The sequence below is a fragment of the Grammomys surdaster genome, unplaced genomic scaffold (genome assembly GCF_004785775.1).
Source record: "Grammomys surdaster isolate TR1022 unplaced genomic scaffold, NIH_TR_1.0 62, whole genome shotgun sequence".
Classification (NCBI taxonomy): Eukaryota; Metazoa; Chordata; class Mammalia; order Rodentia; family Muridae; genus Grammomys; species Grammomys surdaster.
This window is the reverse complement of record NW_021604564.1, coordinates 29,460,946-29,483,189: the sequence shown is the minus strand read 5'-3', so window position 1 is coordinate 29,483,189 and position 22,244 is coordinate 29,460,946.

The following is a 22,244-nucleotide window of genomic DNA, read 5'->3' as shown; positions in this document are numbered from 1 at the left end:
TTCTAATGTTTGAACTCCGTAGTTACTTTTCTCAGTGCTGAGATGAAATATCTGATAGAAAAAAGGTAGAGATATGTTGTGTCACCTAGAATGAGGTTAAACAGTGTATAGTGGATCATGGAGTGAAGGCATGTAAAGTAGGGTGGCTTTGTTTGTTGAAAAGGGGCACGGAAAATGTCCTTTAAGAGGGCTGGAGCAACGGTCAAGGGTTAAGATCACAGGCTATTTTTCCAGGGGTATTAAAATCAATTCCTAGCACCACTCGTTGGCTCAAAACCTTTGTAATCCCAACTTCAGAGGTTCTAATGTTCTTATCTTTTGGACACCAGGCATAGGTGGTGCACACAAACACACATGAATACAAATATATCTGTACATGTTTTTAATGAAAGAAAAATAGTCTATTAGATGACAGAGTTCATGAAGAAGAGTATGTAGAGAGGATTCAGAAACAAGTACAACCTCTAAAAGAATTTGGGAATTCTATTTCAGACAGCTAGGTACCATGTCCCTCAAAGCTTCATCTTCCCATAACAGTAAAACCCTTTAGGAAACAAGTGTTAAATCACATGTCTCTGTGGAGAACATTTTATAGTCACATAGTAATAGTCAACCAGTTTTTGGTGACATGAGGAGTGATAGTTTAAAAATATTATTTGGGTTACAGAATAATATTGACGACTATATTTGATCTTTAAGAAGACAAGAATTCTTACTAATATCTGAATTATTTGCTCTTTGAAAGGACATTTGAGATGCATCATTTATTCTTGAGTACATGAAATGCTCAACTTAGAGTTAATTTCACAGGAATGTGATCATCAAAACATCAAAATGCATTTGATTTAGTTTTCTGATTCAAGATTTTTCACTCCTTTAAAAACTATCTTATTTAAATATATGTCTGGGTGGTTTCTCTATATGTATGTTTGTCGAACACATGCATTCCTGGTGCTCATGGATCCAAGAAGAGCGTAAAAGACCTCTGGAACTAGAGTTGCAGATAGTAGACCAGCCAGTGTTCTCAACTGCTAAGCTACCTCACCATTCCATGTTTGTCACATCTTAATCGAATAGAATTAAACTATTTAACAATTCTCTGTGACATAACTTATAGTTTTCCAATCCATATTATATTTTTCTTTACCAGTTTAACTTTCTACACTGTCTAATGTGACTATTCAGTCTTAACTACTTACAAATATTCCATGTTACTATGATACTATATCAATGTATATTGCATAAAATAACATTGTAGTGACAATTTTTGAGTTTTGGGTTCTTTTTTTAAAAAATCACAAAAAATATGATAAGAATATGATTTTTTTTGTAATCCCATGTATGGAATATGGCAGTATGGGGTTGCTTCAGATTGTCTACAGCAGCTGTCTATGAATTGCCTCCTGCATTAGGAGAGACATAATTTTCCAGCAGCAGATAGTTTCTGTGATTATGTGACATATGGAATTCTGGGGAATTTTCAGGGGTATTTAAATTCTAGAGTCCCAAGGGGTGAGGTGGCTTGTTGTTTGTTTGGTTGGTTATTAGGTGATTGTTGGTGGGTTGCTGTTGAATGCTTGGTGGTTTCTGCACAAACAAGAAAATGGAGAAAAAGAAGTTAGATATCCTGGTGGCAAAGATCAGGCTTGCCTTAAGGAACGAGATTCTTCTCAATCAGAAAGTAGTCTAACATCACCCCTTTTCCTATCTATCCTGTTTTTGCTCATATCTAGTGTCAGGGAGTTGAAAGGGAGGAAAAGAGCAGAAAAAGGTAAATGAAAGAGGAACCCTAAAATTAGCAAATGACAGCTGCACAGCACAAGAAGTCTCATTGGTTAAAAACACTGATTGTTTCCCCAATGAACCAGGGTTTATTACACAGCACACACTTTCACAGTTAACAACTGTCTGAAACTCCAGTCCTATGAGACCCAATCTCTTCTGACCTCCACAGCAATTGCATCCTCATGTTAAATAAAATGAAATCTGAAAAAAGAAAACATAATACAATTACAATTTGTATATATTTGCTCATATTAATATATGTATTCATTCAATTACTTTTATTAGTTTTATGTTTCTAAAGTTGATATCAGACACACATACACACACACACACACACATATATGTCTTTACTAAATAGGATATATATGTATATATGTCTTTACTAAATAGTATATATATGTCTTTATTAAATAGGATGAAGGACTCTGTATTTTATTCGAACATTCTTTAGTATCCCAGAAATAAAGACAGTCTATTTGCATTAATGAATATGAAACTGTACTTGAGCAAACAAATACCAGACATGATTATTAAGTGGGAGTGACAGGAAATAGATTTTTAAAAAGTCCAGAATGTTCTTTGTATACAATTTGAAAAGAAAACAGACATATTCAGCTAAACAAAATGCAAATGAATATCTGCTACAACTTTAATTTTAGTAAGTTTATGTCAACATATTTCAACACTAGATGTCAATATTTTAAAATCACAAACTAGTACTTGCTTAAGGATATTTTCATGATATTTTATTAACATTCATATCTACTGCTGGAAAATATAATGACACATGTAGTGTCAATAGAGTCTAATTATAAAAAAAAGCATTTGTTTTGCTTTTATTTCCTAGTCATACATTTAGACGGCTTCAACGACGGGTGTAGGAACTCGGTGAGGGTGAATACCACATTGTTGCCTAGCTCTGTTTTGCTCCTGTCCCTACCACCAGGCAAACATTGCAACATGTCTCCCTGACCACGACAGTCCTTCCAAACAGAACTTCTCTTTCAGAGGTCAGTTTTGAAAGTGTTTTTCATATCTTCCTCAACTTCAGCCCTATTGGTGTGGAGAGGACATAGTTGTCCCCCCTGCACTCTGAATTTAGCCTTCCTGGCAATTCCTGACTCACAGACAAAACCAGTGCACAAAGTTTCATTGCCTTGCATTTTCCTCTGGTCTCTGCTGTGGAAATTCTGATCATGTGACCTATGCATATGAATAGTTAGAAGAAAATTGGAAGTTTATTTATTGTGTTTATGGTTCTGTGTCTAGCAGATAAATTTCACATTAAAGTGATTTTCTAAAGAATTAAAGGTATCTCTGGAGACACATTTCAAACAGACTTTTTTTATAGCCTTCAACATAATGAACAGAAATAGAAAGCTAATGAAATTAATTGACAGACTAACAAGTTAAATCCTAACGGGCTAAACAAAGCTTTGTCATAAATAGAAAAGTATTCACTTATCAATTTCTCACTTAAATTCCAACTCTAAAACAGTTTCTTCTATTTATAGATTTTTTTCACACATAACAAATTATTTAAATACGACCACTCACTATGTATATTATTTAGTTTTAAGTTGTAAATATCATCAGCTTTCTAGGCCCTTTGCTTATTGACAAAAGTGTTATTAATGATTCAAGACAGTCACATCCTGATTTTTATTTCCTTTTATAACATGTTGTTACATTACATACGGAAGCCACCATTTGGCTTCATCAGTCTCCTCAATTCATTGAAAAAAAACCAGTTAAAAACATATTTAAAGAAATGGATTTATTAATAGTCAGTTAACTGCTTAGAAATAATACATTTGGGGCAAAGAGGAATAATTCAGTGGATAAGAAATACCACAAAGCCCTGATGTCCTGACTTCTTTACTAGAGGTCGTGTGCTCTAGTAAGTTCATGTACTATATGGTAGACAGAAAAAACAAGCATGCCCACTCTCCCACAGCAAATACAGGTTATAATTTTTTTAGAATAAATACTGCATTTGATGAATTGTTTCGACAGGTTAACATCAATTGCTGATGGGTATGAAGAGAAATAGGAGAAAAATTAGAAATGCTTGTAGTAACTCAGGTCCGTAATTTGTTTCAAAACAATGACTTTAGCTGCAGATTTTGATAAATAGATTTTTTTTTACTGAAGTTTCAATTCTGAAATTCCACAAAATTTGCCTTCTTTATATTTCCATATATATATATATATATGAAAAAATGTATGTATGAAAAATATAAACATATATATAAATTTAGTGCAGAATCATATATATGTATGTATATATATATATATATATACATACATATATATGATATTAACTTATTTTGGGTGTGTGTTGTATGTATTTATGTATGCATATATTTATATATATGCAGATGCATGTGTGTGCACATACATGCACATATTGAGACCAGAGGTCAATGTCATTGTTCAATCAGCTTCCATCTTATTTAAGGTAGAGTCTCTCAGTGAAACTAGATCTCACTTACACAATTTTATTTACATAGAGTCATCTTCAAGGCTCTGTTGTTTCCTCTAACATTGATATCACAGGAACAATTCATTATATATTTATTTATTATCTTTTTTGTACCAGTGTATTTGGGTGTGTGCATGAGACAGCACAAATGTTGAAGACAGAAGACATGAATTTAGGAAATCAAACTCAGACTTTCAGGCTTGGGTGGCATGTGCTTTACTTGTTATGCCATTACTCAGGCTCTGTGCCCTGAATTTTACACAGATTCTGGGAATCCAACTCAGATCTTCATGATTGTATACTGAGGAATTTACAGTCAGAGCCATCTCTCCATTTCCCAAATTATGCATATTAAATTAATGAAAATGAATTATTCTATTTTAATATGAGTTAAAAATAAAGCAAATGGAATAAAACATCTCATTTATGCCCACATAGAAGGATTCAATATAAACCCAGTTCTCAGACATCTGCATTTTTACCGTTTTATGAGATCATACATTAGACAGTGGCATGCTGTGGCATATTTTTTTAAAAATATTTTTGAAGTGCTCCTGTTCCCAAATTCAAGTTACTCTAGTTAAGACACTTGAATAGTCTGGAAAATCCTACTAATTTCCTCTGTGAAATATTTTAAATTTATAGCTCACATTTTTTTTTAATTCTTAAAAGCAGCAACATGAGGATGATTAAGAACTGATCATGTTCATGTGTTGCATCCCTTCAATAGAATGTGGTACATTTTTAAGACAAAATGAGAGAAAAGAAGAAAGTAGTATAACTTCTGTTGACCACAGGCATACAAGTAAAGCCTTCTAGCATAGGGTGGAGGGTCCCCATGTTGAAAAGATCCACCTGCAACCGTTTTCTCCATTCCTGTATGTCTGTGCTACTCAAACCATCTGGTCAGTGACAGATGATTGATATCTTTCTCCCTGAATGTTAGTTAATTGAGCTTGGGGCTCTTTTGAATAAAGAAGTAGTAGCAGAAATCACACTGTAGATTTTGAGGCTTAGGATTTAAGATCTAGAATACTTTCAATTGGCTTTTCTCTTGAAAACCAATCTTTATAAAGAAGTCTTGATGGAAAAATTGACCTTTAATCAAAGAGAAGTCTTGAAGAAAACGTTCTAAGAATTGGAGGACACAGAAAGCTATCAGTAATTCCTGTCATTCATTCAGTCGACAGACCAGATTGCAGTATCATCTTTGATGACCACCTTGTCAAGATGAAGTATCTCATACAGTGCTGCACACGTAAAAGATATACAGGTTGTGCTCTGGGCACAAGTTTCAGAATTATAAACCAAGAATACTAAATATGTAGAATTGTTCCATAACAGTAGCAGAGTTAAATTTATATAAATACTTTAGTTACAATTAACAACAAATGATAATGTAGAAATGAGAATGTGAAATTGAGACCCAGAATAAAGAGCATTCCAGAGAACAAGAAGTCTTTAAAATAGCAGCATGGGACAATGCTGTATGTCTAAATGTTCTCTAGGAGTCTATAAAGCAAAGTGGCTATGGCTAAGGTCGTTATGCTGAAAGGATATGCCACTAAATATATACTCTACAGGAATTAAAGATGAGATGTCAACTTTTGAAGATTTATGATTAAAACAGTTGTGTATATGACAAGAATTGATTTAGAAACATTACAGTATCTTGAAGAGAGTTAATAATGTAGGAGATTTATAATATAAATAGTTATCTTGGGACGTGAACCTGATGATAGTAACTTAGATAAGTTTGTTGTTTTGTTTGTTTGTTTACAATCATGGAATAATAATAGTCTTAAAAACCTAAATTGATCTTTGACTTCAAAAATATAAATGTTCAAAGAAACAGATAAATACGAAGGAAGAAATTATTTGTCTTGGATTTAATTTTTGACCTCAATAGGTAGACCAATTTTTATATATACCACTACATGCATGTAAAAGCCATATTGTTTATAAGTTTGACCTTGTTCTTCTCTAGACACTCTTTCTTGTGTTATAGTATACATGGTTTCACTCAGACACATCTGTTCTGAGAATTCTCAGGTGCTCAGATAAGATGCCTCAGAGGAAATGAAGTAACAGCATTTGCATTCTAAACCGTTTTCTTGATAACTAATAAATCTAACCTTTCCAGGCGGATGTATGCAGTTAAAAGTACTAATTGATCATGTTGGCACTAAGGTGTTGTTCATTCTAGAAAGGCCACGTTAATTCAAATTGATGTGATTCAAATTAACCTTAATCAGCTTTACACAGACTGTGATTCCATTGCAGGATATTTTGCAATTAGATCTCTCCTGTCTTTACCTGCCCCATGGACTTGGAAAGGCTTTGGAGTTTTATTCTGGATCTCTTGAAATAAAAATTATAATAGCTGTTCATTTCTACATACAATATTAATATTCTGGATACATCAATAAGTATTTTGTGTATTAGTTTGGGATTATTTTTTAAGAATATTGAAATACCTATAATAATTTGACTGACGTTAAGTATGCTATGTTTGTTTGAATAATAGATACAGTAAGAATGAGCAGGTAATATTATATGCTAGACATTATTTTGTGTTCAAAAAACATGTGTTCCCTAAATAGGAAGTCAAACCACTAAGCAATGCATATGTTTGTTCATAAATAATACGATAAGGTAAGTGGTAGGATGCAAATATCAGTGAGTGACTTAAGAGGGCTATGACCTTGAATAATCATGACTATTGCTATTTTAATTACAGAAATTAGATGAATGTTTAAACTGATCTTTTTATTTCACTTTTATAGTTATTTCTTATGGTTTCTCTGAAATTTGTTATATTTGTTTGAATCTTGGATTGAACACAATATCATTATGCTTTTGATTGGGGCAGAGGATGTCTATTCACACCAACACAGAGAAGAAAGCAACAGCCATAATATACTGAAAAGTTCCCACCCTTAGGTAATTTACTTTCTAATGTAGTACCCACTTCGTAATACCCCGCAATAATTTAAGTAGCTAGAGACCCAGTTTTAAAATCTTAATCCCTTGGGATGACAGTACAGATTCAAATCCTTAAATAAAGGAAACCCTTCTTGTAGAAAGGAGAAAAATATCAAAGAGGAAAATACCTAAAAAAGAGAAAAATAAAGAGGACATGATATTGTGAAGGGGCTGTGTTCTAAGCATTGGAGAGCTGGAGGGGTAAAAGAAGGGCTATATATGAAACTGATTCATGATATTCAAGAAGAAACTTAGCAAGAACAAAAAAATTATTACAAAAAGAAAAATGAATGGGAAAAAATCAGAAAACATGTTCTTTTCTATGCCATTGCTAATAAGAGCCAAAGGCAAAATCCTATCCATAGGGTGGCCTGAATGCTTGTAGTTGTTCTTTCCCTTCAAGCAGTGTTGTTTTGAATAGGAAACTGAGCCTATATGTGCTCTCATCTACAAATGTCTATGAAAATCTACTTCATAATGTGACTATGAAACTAAAATTAGCAATACCTTCTGTCTTAGTGTTTTAGTGCTGTGTAACAGACACCATGACTATGGCAACTGTTATAAAACAAAACATTTAATTGGGTCTTGTTTACAATTTCAGATGTTTAGTCCATTATCTCATGAAAGAGAACAAGCAGCTCTCAGGCAGTGACAATGTAAAACTGGAAGTTCTACACCCAAATCTGAAGGCAGCTGAAACAGAGAAAGACTGGCCTGGTCCAGGCTTCTGAAACTTCAAAGCCCACCTCTAGTCACATACTTTGTCTAACAAGGACACAAGTACCCCAACAGGGTCACACATCATAATCCTTCCAAATGGTGCACTTCCTAGTGACCAAGCATTTAGATCTATGTGCCTATATAAGTCATTCTTATTCAAATCATCCCTAAATTCATTTACTCAGTAAACAGAGGTTGCCTATGAATTATAAAGGAAGCTTTAACTAACTTAATTGGAATTTAGTACAGCATCCAAATAGTGCTTTGTTTAACTCAAAAAAAGAAGGAAAGGAAGAAAGAAAGACCAGAATAAGACACCAAGGAAATATTCACATGTAGATTAATTTTTATAACATCTTGTACTTACAGTAATGTAAGATATATTCAGCTATTTTTCATGTCCTTTTAGGACTATACAGAATATACTTTGTTAACATGGAAATCATTATTATGGTTTTGAGTTTTTGCAGGTAGTGTAGTGAAACAATCAAGTAGTGAGATATAGAGCGAGCCATATGCTACTAGGACAAGAAGGTCAGCAGGCATCTAGAGACAAAGGTGAGAGTCAGCAGGCATTTGTGTGTGTTGCAGCCATCCAGTTGAAAGATGTCTTTCTCTTACCCATGGTAGCAGCAAAGAATGTGCAAGGAAGGGATAAAATATCAGCATTTCGATATGAAGCAATTAGTCAATATGAATGCAACCTTCTCTTAGAAAAATATCTCAATAAATATTAGAAAATTATAAAAAGTACGATGCATTAATTTGCTACTCTGTAGTGTAGAGTCATTCTTAATATCAAAGTTCTCTACATGTAAACTTGAAGAAAAATGGAAAATACCTAAGGAATTAAAAAGATAGATTTATTGATTTTATTTTATATGTGTGAGCATTTTGCCTCCAAGTATGTATGTGTACCATGTGTGTGTAATGGACATTGAGACCAGAAAAGAATGACAAATAACTTACTTGGAGTCACAGGTGATTGTAAGCCACCACTTCACTCTTAAGCATTGAACCCATGCCCTCTGGAAAAGCAGTCAGTATTCCCAATCACTGTACTGTCTTTTAACTCTCTTAATGAATAGTGTGCTATTAATTTACCTTTGCAAGATATCATGTATAATGCTTTTAACACTTTTAGATTCTCAGAAAACTAGTGTCACTTTAATGTGACCGTTCTTTGTTCTGTGAATATTGGTGAGAGATGAAGGGGTAGAGACAGAGTTTGTTTATAGTTTGAAAGGATGGCTAATTTAATGAAAGACAATAGGAATTTTAAAGGTGGTAGATGGGGATCTAGAGATGTACCGTTCTAAGATGTACAATTCTGATAAACAACTAGCATTACCTTGGCTGTGGGTGCAGTGTAGTTGGTCAGAAGTAGGTTAGGACTCAGGAAGGGATAGGAGAGGATCATGTGTATATTTCCTATCTGGTGAAAGGAAGAAACCTGCTTGGGAACTGTGGTAGAGCTTCAATCAGAAGCTCTGAGTACCTTCCACACTTACAGAAATTAGGAAATACACCACAGTGTGTACAACATTAAAACAGGCTTAATATTAACTCTTGGGGCATGGGGTAAAATAACAGTTAAAGGCCTGAGGGCTGAGGAACATAATCCATTTTCAGCCTCATGCTGGTCAGATACAGTGCATGCAGGTATTCAAGGAGTGTATATCACTAAATTAATTCATATTTTAACACACAGTACTCAAGAACAAAACTGACTTTTAGAGTGTTTAAAGAGGTAAGACTGTGTTAAATATGGTTATTGACATATAATAAGATATAATCAAATATGAACATTATCTTTGATAAAAACAATCATATAGGCACAGAGAAGAAAATCATATGGGGATACATAGAGAAGTCCACCATGAAACCCCTAAAAACAAACAGATGAACAAACAACAACACACATACACACACACAAAGAAAACAAACAAACTAAAAACAAGTCCAACAACAATACCACCAACAACAAAATCAGTCTTCAGGAAAACATAATCCTATCTTGATGAGGAATTTCATGTTTCTGAATATTGTTACATATCTCTGGAAAATCATGTAAGAAAATTTTGTGTTTAATTAGATGTTTACATAACAATTGTTTCACAATGGTGACTGTTCTGCAAACAGTTGATCAACTGCTAACTTACTAAAGAACAAGACTCTTATTATAATGTATTTGTACTGTATTGCATAGTATCTAGTATTCCAATAAAAATATAAAACAGAAGAGCAAATGACAGCTAATGGCCAAGGTTCTGCTTTAGTCCAACACTACTTGTTCTTCCTCAGCTAGGCCTACCAGTTCTGAGGCCCTTAGTTCAATAGTACAAACTAAGCAAGCAAGCAAGCAAGCAAGCAAGCAAGCAATGTCAAGTTTCTTGAGATTCCTGTGAAAAAAGTATGTTTCTAATGAATGTATGCTACATGGAATTTTTATTACTTCATACTTTTATGATATATGAACAACATGCTTTTACACAATAATTGCCAAAGAAATGATGAAAACATGAGTCCTTGAATGAAAACTGATTTCAGACACAAAAGCTCAAGATTAGGTAGCCACTAGAAAGTCCCAGATGCCAGAGAAGCAAGAGGTCCCCAGGACCCAACAGGGATGACATTAGCCAAAATACCCAACAAAACGAGATAGAACCTATAGAGATTATATCCAATTGTTAGGTACAGTTCCCGAATGGGGCCACCCAGTCATCTCAAAAATTTTAACCCAGATTTGCTTCTGTCTAAAGGAAATGCAGAGATAAAGAGTAGAACAGAGACTGAAAGAAAGGCCATCCAGATACTGACTCCATCCCTTCTACAGACACCAAACTCAGACTCTATTGCAGATGCCAAGAAGCACTAGCTAACAGGAGTCTGGTATAAGTGTCTCCTGAGAGGCTCTGTCAGAGCATGACCAATACAGATGCGGATGCTCACAGCCAGCTATTGGATTGAGCTCAGGTCTCCAATGGAGGACTTAGGAGAAGGACTAAAGGAGCTGTAGATGTTTTCAACCCCATAGAAAGAACAACAATATCAACCAATCATTTATATCCATGGTAGCCTCCGTTCTGGAGGATAGTTAATTTCCACTGTTTTCTGGAGTATTTACTTTTACTGCTATGCTACTCTTGATCATAGAAGAGAGCTTCAGTTTTAATTAAAAGAAAATGACAAAGGTCAAATCTTCTACAGCTAATTACATGTGGCAAATAGCTCAAAATACACATAATATATGCAGTACATAAACATGAAAATTGATTATAAAAACAACTGTTCTCAAATTCAATTATATGACAGCCTACTGAAATGATAGAATGACAACTCAAAGAGATATTTGCAAATCAACAAAAGTAAATCTCGATCATAATTACATAGATTTTTTTCCTAACATAAGTACAAGAATAGATGATATTTGCTAATGATAGAAACATCTCCCAAAACATTACCATGAGCATTGTAGCTCTCAGTCTTTACATTACTTTGGGTCTCATTGCTTCTCAGAAAATAAATAAACAAAACAGAAAAACATTAGCAATTCAAAAATATTTTTCAATTAAAATATTATAAAATGTGACTTCAGGATAGTAATATAATTTCATATTTAGAAAGTCTACCTATTTCTTGTAATCAAATATATATCTTGTAATCATATATATATATATATATATACATATACATATATATATATGTGCTTAATATTGGTAAAAAATAAAACTTTTGATATTATGTTATTTTGAGTGATTGCATTTTAATGACATTGAATTTAAGAAATAAAGGGTCTTTTTGAACAATAGACAGCCAAACCTATACAATATAAATTTTATTGTATTATAAACTACATATAAGTATATGAATTGTAAGACAAACTGAATATATATGAACACATAAGAATTTAATACTATAAGACAACACTACAAAGTTCCAGAACATAACAATTGATTATTGCCAGAGGACAGGCTGAGTCCTGGATTCTTCAGCAATTTTCATTTCAAAACTGAAGACATTTGGAAAATCTGAATATATTAGCCTTCTGCTATCAAATTCTCTGAAGTTAATTCTAAGTGAATTTAGTTTGACTAGTAAACGGGGTGGGGGGAGGGGGGGTGAAGACAAACAAGAAAACAAAAAGATTGGGACAAAATATATAGTAACAATCCTTTAATCTATTAAAACTAGTAAAGTAAATACATAGCACTTAATTTTGAACTGATTTACAGGTGTTCACAGAATTTGAACATGAATTGAACACATTTAAGTGACAACCATTGTGGCTTAGCTAAGCGGTCTACCATGGGGTTTCAGCTGCTCACTGAGTCAAATATCCTTGCAAAGGGGAGTCTTAGTATACCTACAATACACAGAATTTTGGGATAGGCTCACAGTTGTCGCCAGTGAATGTGACAGTCATTGAGCTTAGTATAACCTATGAAGCATATCTCAAGGTGTGTCTGTAATGGTGTTGTGGAGTGGTTTAACTGGGAGAAAAGGTTTACTCTGAATAAGACAGGCATTATCATAAGGGGCGGAGTCTCAGACTGAATAATAAGAGAGAAAGGAGGAAGTGAGCTAAAGAGCAGCAGACCTCTGACTAGGTCCCCACCTTCACAATGTGTTTTCATTTGCATTCTTTCAGCTACACTTTCTGAGACATGATGGACCATATGCCTTCAATCCATGAACCCAAACAAGTCCTTTCTTCATTTACTTATCAGGTGTTCAGGCACAAGAATGAGAAAGCTAATGAATATAATGCTTTTGGGTGTTATCCCAGTGTGTATCATACTTTCAACATCATAGAGTAGGAAATTGTTCACTGTAAGCCTAAGAGCATCTCTAATTCTAAAATAAATATAGATATGTACAAGTGGGAATTTTTATGCCTAAAAGAGTACCACTTCGGCCACAATAACAACATTACTGAAAATTTGGTCTCAGTTTGCCATAAGCACTGTGAGTTCACACATGTGCCAGAGCTGTATCAAAGCCTTGTTTCCTTGCTATGCTCTATCCCCTCTGGCTATTACACTCTTTCTTCCTCCTCTTGTACAGGGTTCCCTGAGCCCAAAGGGAGGGAATTGATGGAGAGGTCCCTTAAGGACTGAGTGTTCAAAGGCCTTTCACTCTCTGCTCATTGTTGACTGTTGATCTCTGCATTTACTCAGTTCTGCAGGAGGAAGCTACCCTAATGACAAAGAGACTAGATTATAAAGAACAGACTAGAGGCTAGAAGTCGAAATTTTAGTGACCACACAAGCTGTAGACCTCTATTTCACATATCCCTTTGCCAAAATGCAGAGAGACAAGAAAACTCCAAGGAAAAAATGAAGTAAAGAGCAAGTAAGAGCATGTCTTTGAGCCCCTGAAACAACAAATGCCCATGATGATGATATCCATCCACATAAGAGGAAAGACCATTTTGTATAAAAATTAAGTAAAAAGCATATATTTGGGGGGGCGTTAGTACAGATTGATGTGTGGTTTAGCATAGCAACATTTTAATTTTATGTCAAAAATAACGGGAAATGTTCAGTCTTTTCAGATACAATCCTCACTAAGAAAGTTAACTTATCACTCATATCATAAATAAGAAATCAATTTATACCCTGTGCCTCAATTTACATGTTAACCAAAGAAAATGTTTGTTATCTAGAAAAAACATGTAATGCCGCACACTGAAAATATTTGCTAGGTTGATCATGCATTTTGATTTAAATTTACAAATAACAATGTTATCAAATGTGAAATAAATACTGCAGTTCTAATATTCAGTCTAAAAGTATGCTTTGTCTCACATTTTTGTACAATGTTCTGAAGCTATATATTCGAATTTCAGAAAAATGAATATAAAGTGTTGCTTTTTTAGCAAAATGATGATTTTTAAGAAACATAGCACAACAGGGTATGAATTATGATGTAATAATTCACACCCACTGCATTGTTAGATATAGGGCTGTACTGAGCACTATTTAGTGAACAAGGTGTTGATTATTATCCCATAACTCATAGCATGGAGTGGTTTACTGTGCTTATAAGCAAGTCCCTATACAAATATTTTTTTATTAAAATGGTAAAATGTTCCAGAGTAAGGTGCTTTTAAAATAAAATGCGAGAAAGCAATAAGAATGGAATTCAAATATCATCAAACACTGTCTGGAGTTTTAAGCACTGTACCTTCCTTTACCTAAAATGAAATGTATTTTTTCTTTCCTCAGCTGATGATCTGGCCCAGCATGTATTCAAGCAGCCAACTTCATTTAGCTCCACCATAGCTAGCTGGCACCAGCTGTAACTCCTCTCCTTACAAGCCACCACAGCTGCTGGCTCTTTTACAATTGCTTCAGATCCACAGAATTCTCTAAAGTTTGCTTGTTTCAAGTCTGCCTATCCAGATATCAAGCACCAGAAAATCATGTGCAGCTCCCAGCTTGCTCTGAGTATGGTTAGATGCCATGAAGTAGAAGTAGGCTTTGCCTTTGACCTTGATATTCCTAAAAGTGTTCTTGATTATAGTCAGCCAACTACACTTAAAGAGATTTTTTTTCTCCCTTGTACTCACAGTAAACACTCAGGAATTTTGTTTATATCAAATAACACCAGCCTTCTTTAAATATCAATTTGCATTGAGAGACATATGCAAATAAATAGATCCCAGTTTTAATATGAATAGCTGTTGGACTATTTCTTGATATTAAATGTTGCTTAAAATCATTGTAATACTTGCATTATATACTCAGATTATTCTGAAGAGCTCCCATGCCATGTATCCTATTATACTATCTGTAAATAAGGGTACTTTAACTTATTCCATTTTAGCGTTACGTGCCTTTTTAAAGTACTTCACTCAAAATTTTTGGGTCAGGATCTCTCACCAAACACCATAGATTTAGTTATCCTTGCTGAACAATAATCTTTCTTTCTTTCGCTGTTCCCCTTCCTCTAATGCTAGGACTCCATATGAAACAGTATAACCCACTTTTTATGTGAGAGCAGGGAATACAAACACATTATTGTATAGCAAATGACTCTACCTACTGAGTCATCTCTCCAATAACATACTTTGGTTATTAATAGGTATTAGAACTATTTGTTTTAGTACAGGCATTTTAAGAAACACCATTCAGTTGTATTATTGCCAAACCATGAGTTTTCTCTAATGACAGTTCACTCTAGTTCTCAAATGTAATTGCTGTTAGGAAAAAAAAGTGCAATAAGCTATTTATAGCTCCAGGTAATTTGTGCCTTAATGTTAGAGTAGAAATGTGTTTTTATTCTTTACATATTATGTTGTAATAGAAAGGAGGTCAAGAAATTCTATAGATTTTAATTACCTCAGGTTTTGTTCTACAGAATTGTTCCAATGGGGCTTTGGATGGATACTGAAAGAAATATAATTTGCACAAAGCATAATTATTTTAAAGATTAGTTCCACCTTATTAACTCAAAACTATTTTAATAGAGTCAGATATTTTACTAGTAGCTTCTACATGTCAAGAAGGACATTTTTGATTGGATTGTTGTTCTAGTAGCCACACGAATTACAAAAACTTTGCGAAGTATAACTTAAACTACTTTTTATTTTATATTTGAATAATTAAATTAAAATAATTTAAAATACAAATATATACTGTAGTCTGCAGTTACTTGTTAAATATGAATAGTGAAGTTAAAATATGACCTTGAAGTTTTCATATTACTAGCCATCTTGTGTGTTTGTGAAAGAATGAGAGAGAAAGAGAGAGAGAGAGAGATTGCTATGGCAAATATTCAGAGACCAGATGGAGGCTATGCTTTCTTTCTAATATCTGTGCTAATGGAATTCTATATAGTTAATCATTTTTATTAAAACGTAAGCTGTTATGTTTATTTCTACAAGTTAGACTTTTATCGTCCTCATTATTATAGGCTCAAAGCAATTTGTCTGTCTACTGCAAACTACTGTAAATACCCATTTTTATTGATTTTCTGCCCTTCGGACTTTTTAAATCTGAACACAATAAGCTTCATGCAAAATTAATTTTCATATTCATTTTGAGAAGATTTTGCTTAAATATGGCTATTGACAAGTTTGGATGAATGCTAATATTAGATTAGACACATTCATATAAAATACTGAAACATTCATGTAGATAATGGTAAGGTCCTGCCATTTCTTAACTTCTATGATAATTATGTTGATCAGCGTTTGTTACTGACAAAAAACATTCCTAAAAAACAAAAATCAACTTCAAGCAAAACTGTTAATTTTGCATCATATTATCAAAGCTTTCAATTTCTCTGTATGTGTAGATGAATTGATTGCTGTTGGCTATTGTTGAACTAGAACAATATGGTGAAGGTAGTGTAGATATAAAAATGTCTTACCTCATGGTAGCTAGAAAGCAGAAAAAAGACAGGCAATATACAGGGCAAAATAAAACAACTAAAAGGAACAATTCCTGAATAAGATGGTATTGAAGAAAACAAGTTTTCTGATTGAACGGAGGTATGTCTACCTACAATATATTAAGATCACTTACAAATCTACTAATGCCAGACAATTATTTATGTAAATAAGTAACAATCAGTACATTATTTACTAAAGAACAATCAAATCTAGATTGTGTAAAATCAGAATGAAGAAAAGTTTAAATAGAGTTCATTTATTAACAATCATGACAAGCTTTAAAATACGTGATGACTTCCCCATACTTATGTATTTTACTTAATGAAATATTGTTTTTTGGCAGAATGTTATCGAATATTTTTATTTTAACATTTTCACACACAAAGTCCTATGTCTTAAAAAGCAAAACAAAGGGTCTAAAAAGCCAAACTAATATATTTTCAGAAAATATCAGAGGTAAATATTTGAAAAATGAAAAAATATCTTTAAGGATTATTATTTAATTAGAGTTTGATAAAAACATTTGTTTTCAATTATCCCAGTGAAAGTATGTTACAACTATTCTCCTTTGCATTATTTTAATGGTTTAATAGTTCAAAAGTTTCAAGGTTATTTTCCTTTGATCTATGTTCACTTATGTTGTGTATAAGGACACAGATGTCTCTTGATTCTCCCATAGGACCTACTTCCAGGAAAAAAAAATACTAAACTGAAACAAAACATCATTCTTTAATGTCCTGATGCTATACTTCAGGAAGAAACATTGAAACAGGCTACATTAAGACTCTAACAATAATTGTTTTTTTAAATACAAACTTTAGATTATTTTAAATATTAAATAAGACGATATAGACATCTATATATTTACTTAATTAAAGATACTTGAAAATTTTACAACAAGATGAGTTAGATCCAGAGGTTTCTGTTTTTTCATTTATTTAAAATATAATACCCTAACAATGTAACTTTGTATTTAAAAATACATTAATTAAAATATTAAACAATTAATAAAATCTGTGTTCCTAAATAAAACAATACAGTTGAAATCAGTTACTTTTTTTCTTTTTAGTATTCCTATGCAATAAATAGAAGGAAAATATTCTGAAAGAGTTATTATTAAAATATAAGTTCTGATTAAATTTTTATTAATAAAAACGTTGAAGATTGTTGAAAGTGCTGATACAAAATGTATAATTTTGATGTTTTAATATGGAAAATAGTTCTATGGGTTTAAGTGTATAATATTCCAATCTCTAATTTAATATTAACTATTCTTATACATAAAACTTAGCAAAAATTATGATTTATAGACCTATATAATGACTTATCAAAGAAAATGGATGGTTTTTACTCTGTAGTGAAGGTGGCAATTAAGCAAAGTAAAAGAAGTAGAAATACTGATGAATATGGTACCAGAATGGGAGGGGCTAGTGCTTATCCTTAGTAACTCATAAGAGAAGTAAGACTTGAAGATCACCTCATTTAGGAAAAGCATACCTTTAGTTAGGAATCAGAGAAGGGAATAAATACAGTTGGACATTTTATATATATATATATATTTCATAGCATATATATAAATTTCATAGCATTATAATAGTTAGATATGAGCTATGTTAACCCTTGTGTGGTTTGGAATATTGCTACTAACCTCTCAAATGCTATCAGAGATATTAATTCCTGACACTGAATAGAAATCCTAGCTTTTCAATTTTCTTGTTTAGCATTCCTGGATACAAAAATCTCACCACTTTCTGCTTCTGAAATATTGGGACAGTGTATGTTGTATAAGTTTTGTTTAAACTCCCATGAAACCTTTTCTATGGGCCATTTAATCAAACACCAGAGTACTTAATGCATGAATATAAAGCAACAACAAGATTATTATACAAGTTATTTTTTGCTGTATTTATTTATTTATGATCAATTTTATCTATTAATTTAGGGCAATGTGGCTTTTGACTTCAGTTAAAATGAAAAGTTTGATTCTTCTTCTGTTTTTTTTTTTTTAAATAAGCTTGGAAGATACTTCAGAAAAGGTAGGGAAAAAAATTACAAAACATCAGCCAAGTGGAAGGCAGCTTCAGCAGAGCTGTTCCCTACAAGCTTTGTAAACCAAAGATACTACTCTCTTTGGACAGCAGACAGGTTAGCAATAGAAGTGGTTATGTTTTGTTCGCAACTCAGTTTCACATGGAGGGGAGTGGCTAGGTGGCATCCCTAGACAAAATTTCCAGAAGAGGTCCTATGAACTACAGTGGTGGCATATAGACAAGGAATAATCACAAATCAGAAAGGCTAAATTCAACCAGCTCCAGGCCCTGCCCTAAGATGATGGACAGCAGAGCCTGGGGCCGTTTTAGAGAATGGAAAGACTAGTTACTGACAAGCTAAGAAGTGTAAAAAACATATTGCTCTTCCTAAACAGTGAAGTATGGATGTGAAGGGTGCCCCACCCTTAATGTCTCAGAGCAGACCTAGAGTTTAATAGCCTTGATTTCGAAGTCAGTAGATAGATCCACCTTGCTACTCACTGATATAGAGTCCTAGAAGGCTGAGGGCCTTAAAAGACAATGTGCAAACAAAAGTATAGTGATCAGTGTCAGCAATGAAAGTAATTAGGAAGAAGTACGGGTTTAATATAAATTCAATCTAGTAGCTACATAAATTTAAATCAGATAATGGTTAGAAATATCTTACTTTTTAACTAAAGATTTGAACTTATTTATCCTTTATTCTCCCGTATTAAATTACACCTTTCTTTTTTCATTGATTTACTTATTCTATATTAACTCATCAATCTGTTACTTCACAGAACATTCTATATTAGTTTCCAATTTCCATTTTATGGTTATTGGTATTGTGTTAGCGAGTTTTTTCCAACATCAATAGCTGCATTGTCTCACATGGCTGATTAATAGTACTTAAGAGTTTTGGAAAGAACAAACAAGACTCTGTATCTATAGAGATTTCAGTGCTTTTCTTGTTTTCCATTCCTCACCATAGTTGGAAGTCACCCACTTTTCATGTGAACATGATGCATAACAGCAAGTGTGAACATGGGAATGTTGGAAGAACCACAGACAGTAAAGATCAACTTGGTGCATAGAGGTCCTCGTATACAAAAAGTATATATATTACTGTGAGGAAAGTGTAGAAAACCAATAAATATTTGTTTAGGATAAGTTACCAATAAATCAGAGTGAAGGAAGGTTTACAAAGTTAAACTGACACCAATCCTGGAGTATAAAGGCAGTCTCCAATCCCTACTGGAGAAAGAAGCTATAATTTGTGATCTCTGAGTGGTACCAGAGCATTAGGCTTAATTTAGAGTTAGTTGCTCAGTAAGTTGATCCTCAAATGAGAGAGAGATAGAGAGAGAGAGAAAATAGATAGAATATAGATAGATAGATAGATAGATAGATAGATAGATAGATAGATAGATGATAGATAGATAGACAGACGATAGATAGATAAATAGATAGATAGATAGATAGATAGATAGATAGATAGATAGATAGATAGATAGATAGATGATAGACAGAATCAGAAAGAAGGGACGGGTGAAGCCACCTGAAACATAATGTCCCTCTAGCTAAAGGTCAAAAGATAATATCTACATGTCACCAGAACTCAAGACTACCAATGTGGAGCCACACTAAGGCTCTTATGCATCAAAGGAGAAGTTATTCTGCAAAAATTACAGGGCCCTTTGTCACCTGAGAATCTTTTACTGGCAGTCCTAGCTGCTTTGATATGAGTATCTATGGATGGTCATGTATCAAATGACAATTAGATTTACCTACAAGATCACAAACCAAAACCACTTTAGAGTTCCTGAATATAAATAAAAAAAGAATAGGTAGAGATGCCAGATCATGTACAAAAACGAAAGTTATGATGTGAAATTTCTGAAAACCCATGAAGACATGAAGAGTTTTAGGCCTCAGTTTCTTCAAAAACATTATGTTGTTCTTAGTTTATAATTGCATACCCCTCTGAGATGTAGAGTAAGGAGTGAGTTTACGTCATATTATTCATTACAACTGTATATTATTATTTGTTCATATGCCTCATGAAAAAAAATCTCTTTTTTTTTTTACCCATGCCACTACATGAGATTTGACCACAATATTCAGCTTGTCCTTGTGATTTTATTCTTTACTCATGTGTCTCTTCTTAACCCTCAGCATATAAAACGTCTGATGCTCTGAATAAGTTTGGCTGTTGCATGACATTAGGCTGCCTCATTTATCAGCTCGATTCTTTCAGGTCTCACCACCTCAAGGTCAGCAACGGATGAGCAAATCAACACAGACAAATAAGTAACATAAGAATGCAAGGTAATATAATTCTTCTAAAAGGCTGTAAGTCTGACTCCTGTATTGAAAGATACTGAAATAAGTTGAATAAATTATATATGATAAAAATTTTAAAAATGCTAGTAAAAAATGATCAACAATTCCCAAGTGTACCTGGAAAAACAGATGATTCAATGCAGACATGAATAGAAAAGCCCATTACAGAGAACTACAAGTCAGCCTAATGTGTAAGGAAATCACCAACATAAAAGTACAACATGGAGGAAAATTATAGAATAATTGTGATTTGGGGAACAATCTAACAATGAATCAAATGATAAGATGGTAAAGAGTGTCACTAAAAGATATGATCATGCCAAAGGAAAAATATGATGAATTCAGAAAAATGATGAGAAAATGAACTACTGAAATATCAATAAAAGAAAAAAATTAAACAGAAATGTATGGATGGCCTCTATATCCAAGACATTTGAGAGAAACCAAATTCAAGAATACTTGGGAAGAAGAAGCTAAGATAAAAATGAAGTCATATAGAATCTATTCAAATTAATAATAACAGGCAATTTTATAATTATCACAGTTTAAGTCAATTTAAAGGGGATAATATGAATACAAAGTCTTAGTGTATGGAAGGAGAAATAGAGCATAAAGAGAAACCTTGCAAAATATGAGTAAAACTTTACTAGCCATACATCAAATTGTGAAGGACCTCAAGGATTCAGACAGTACAAAGTTGCATCTCTCCTTGTTTCCCTCCTTAGCTGAAATACTGTGAACATGGTGCTGTGTTTCCGCTATTTTGCCTCCATATTGAATTCATGGCTGTGTGGTTAGAGCCACAATATAAAAGTAATGTGTACAAGTATTATTTCCCTGAATCATCCTCCATACTTTACCAGCTATAATGCATTTGTCATCATTTTATGTATATGAATAATGCCATACTGCATATTTCACATTTGATTTCTTCCAAGGTATATGAATAATGAGAGTTGAACTTTTCTATGACCAAATAGGGCTAATATGATGCATGAGATTTAGAAGACCTTACTGTATAATATCAAAAACATATGCTCTACTTTGGGAATAAATTATGTACACACACATGCACAAACACACATAAACCATTTTATTTTGCAAGTGTTATAATGAAATCCTCCAAACAGAGCTATACTGTTACAGATACAAAATGAATGTAAATTCAAATTCTTTCTTTGTTTTATAATTTATATTTCTTTAATTTATTTGAAAATATTGATATGCTCATAATTTCCTAGATATTACTCCTCAACCTTCACAAAATATTCTCAAAGCTTCTTTTACAGACTTTCAGCAATAAGTTTGCATCTGTAACTTGAAAAAACACAAGTTTTGATTACAGGTTTTTACTATCTGTAAAGCACCATGTTTAAAAATGTTCCCTCTTCCTCTTTTTCCTTTTTAGAACTGCATTTCACAATTAATGTGATCAACTTTTATATACAACTTTTTAAATGTTTATTGTGTTGGTATATGAGTCCTGAGTGTATATATGTGCATCATTTGT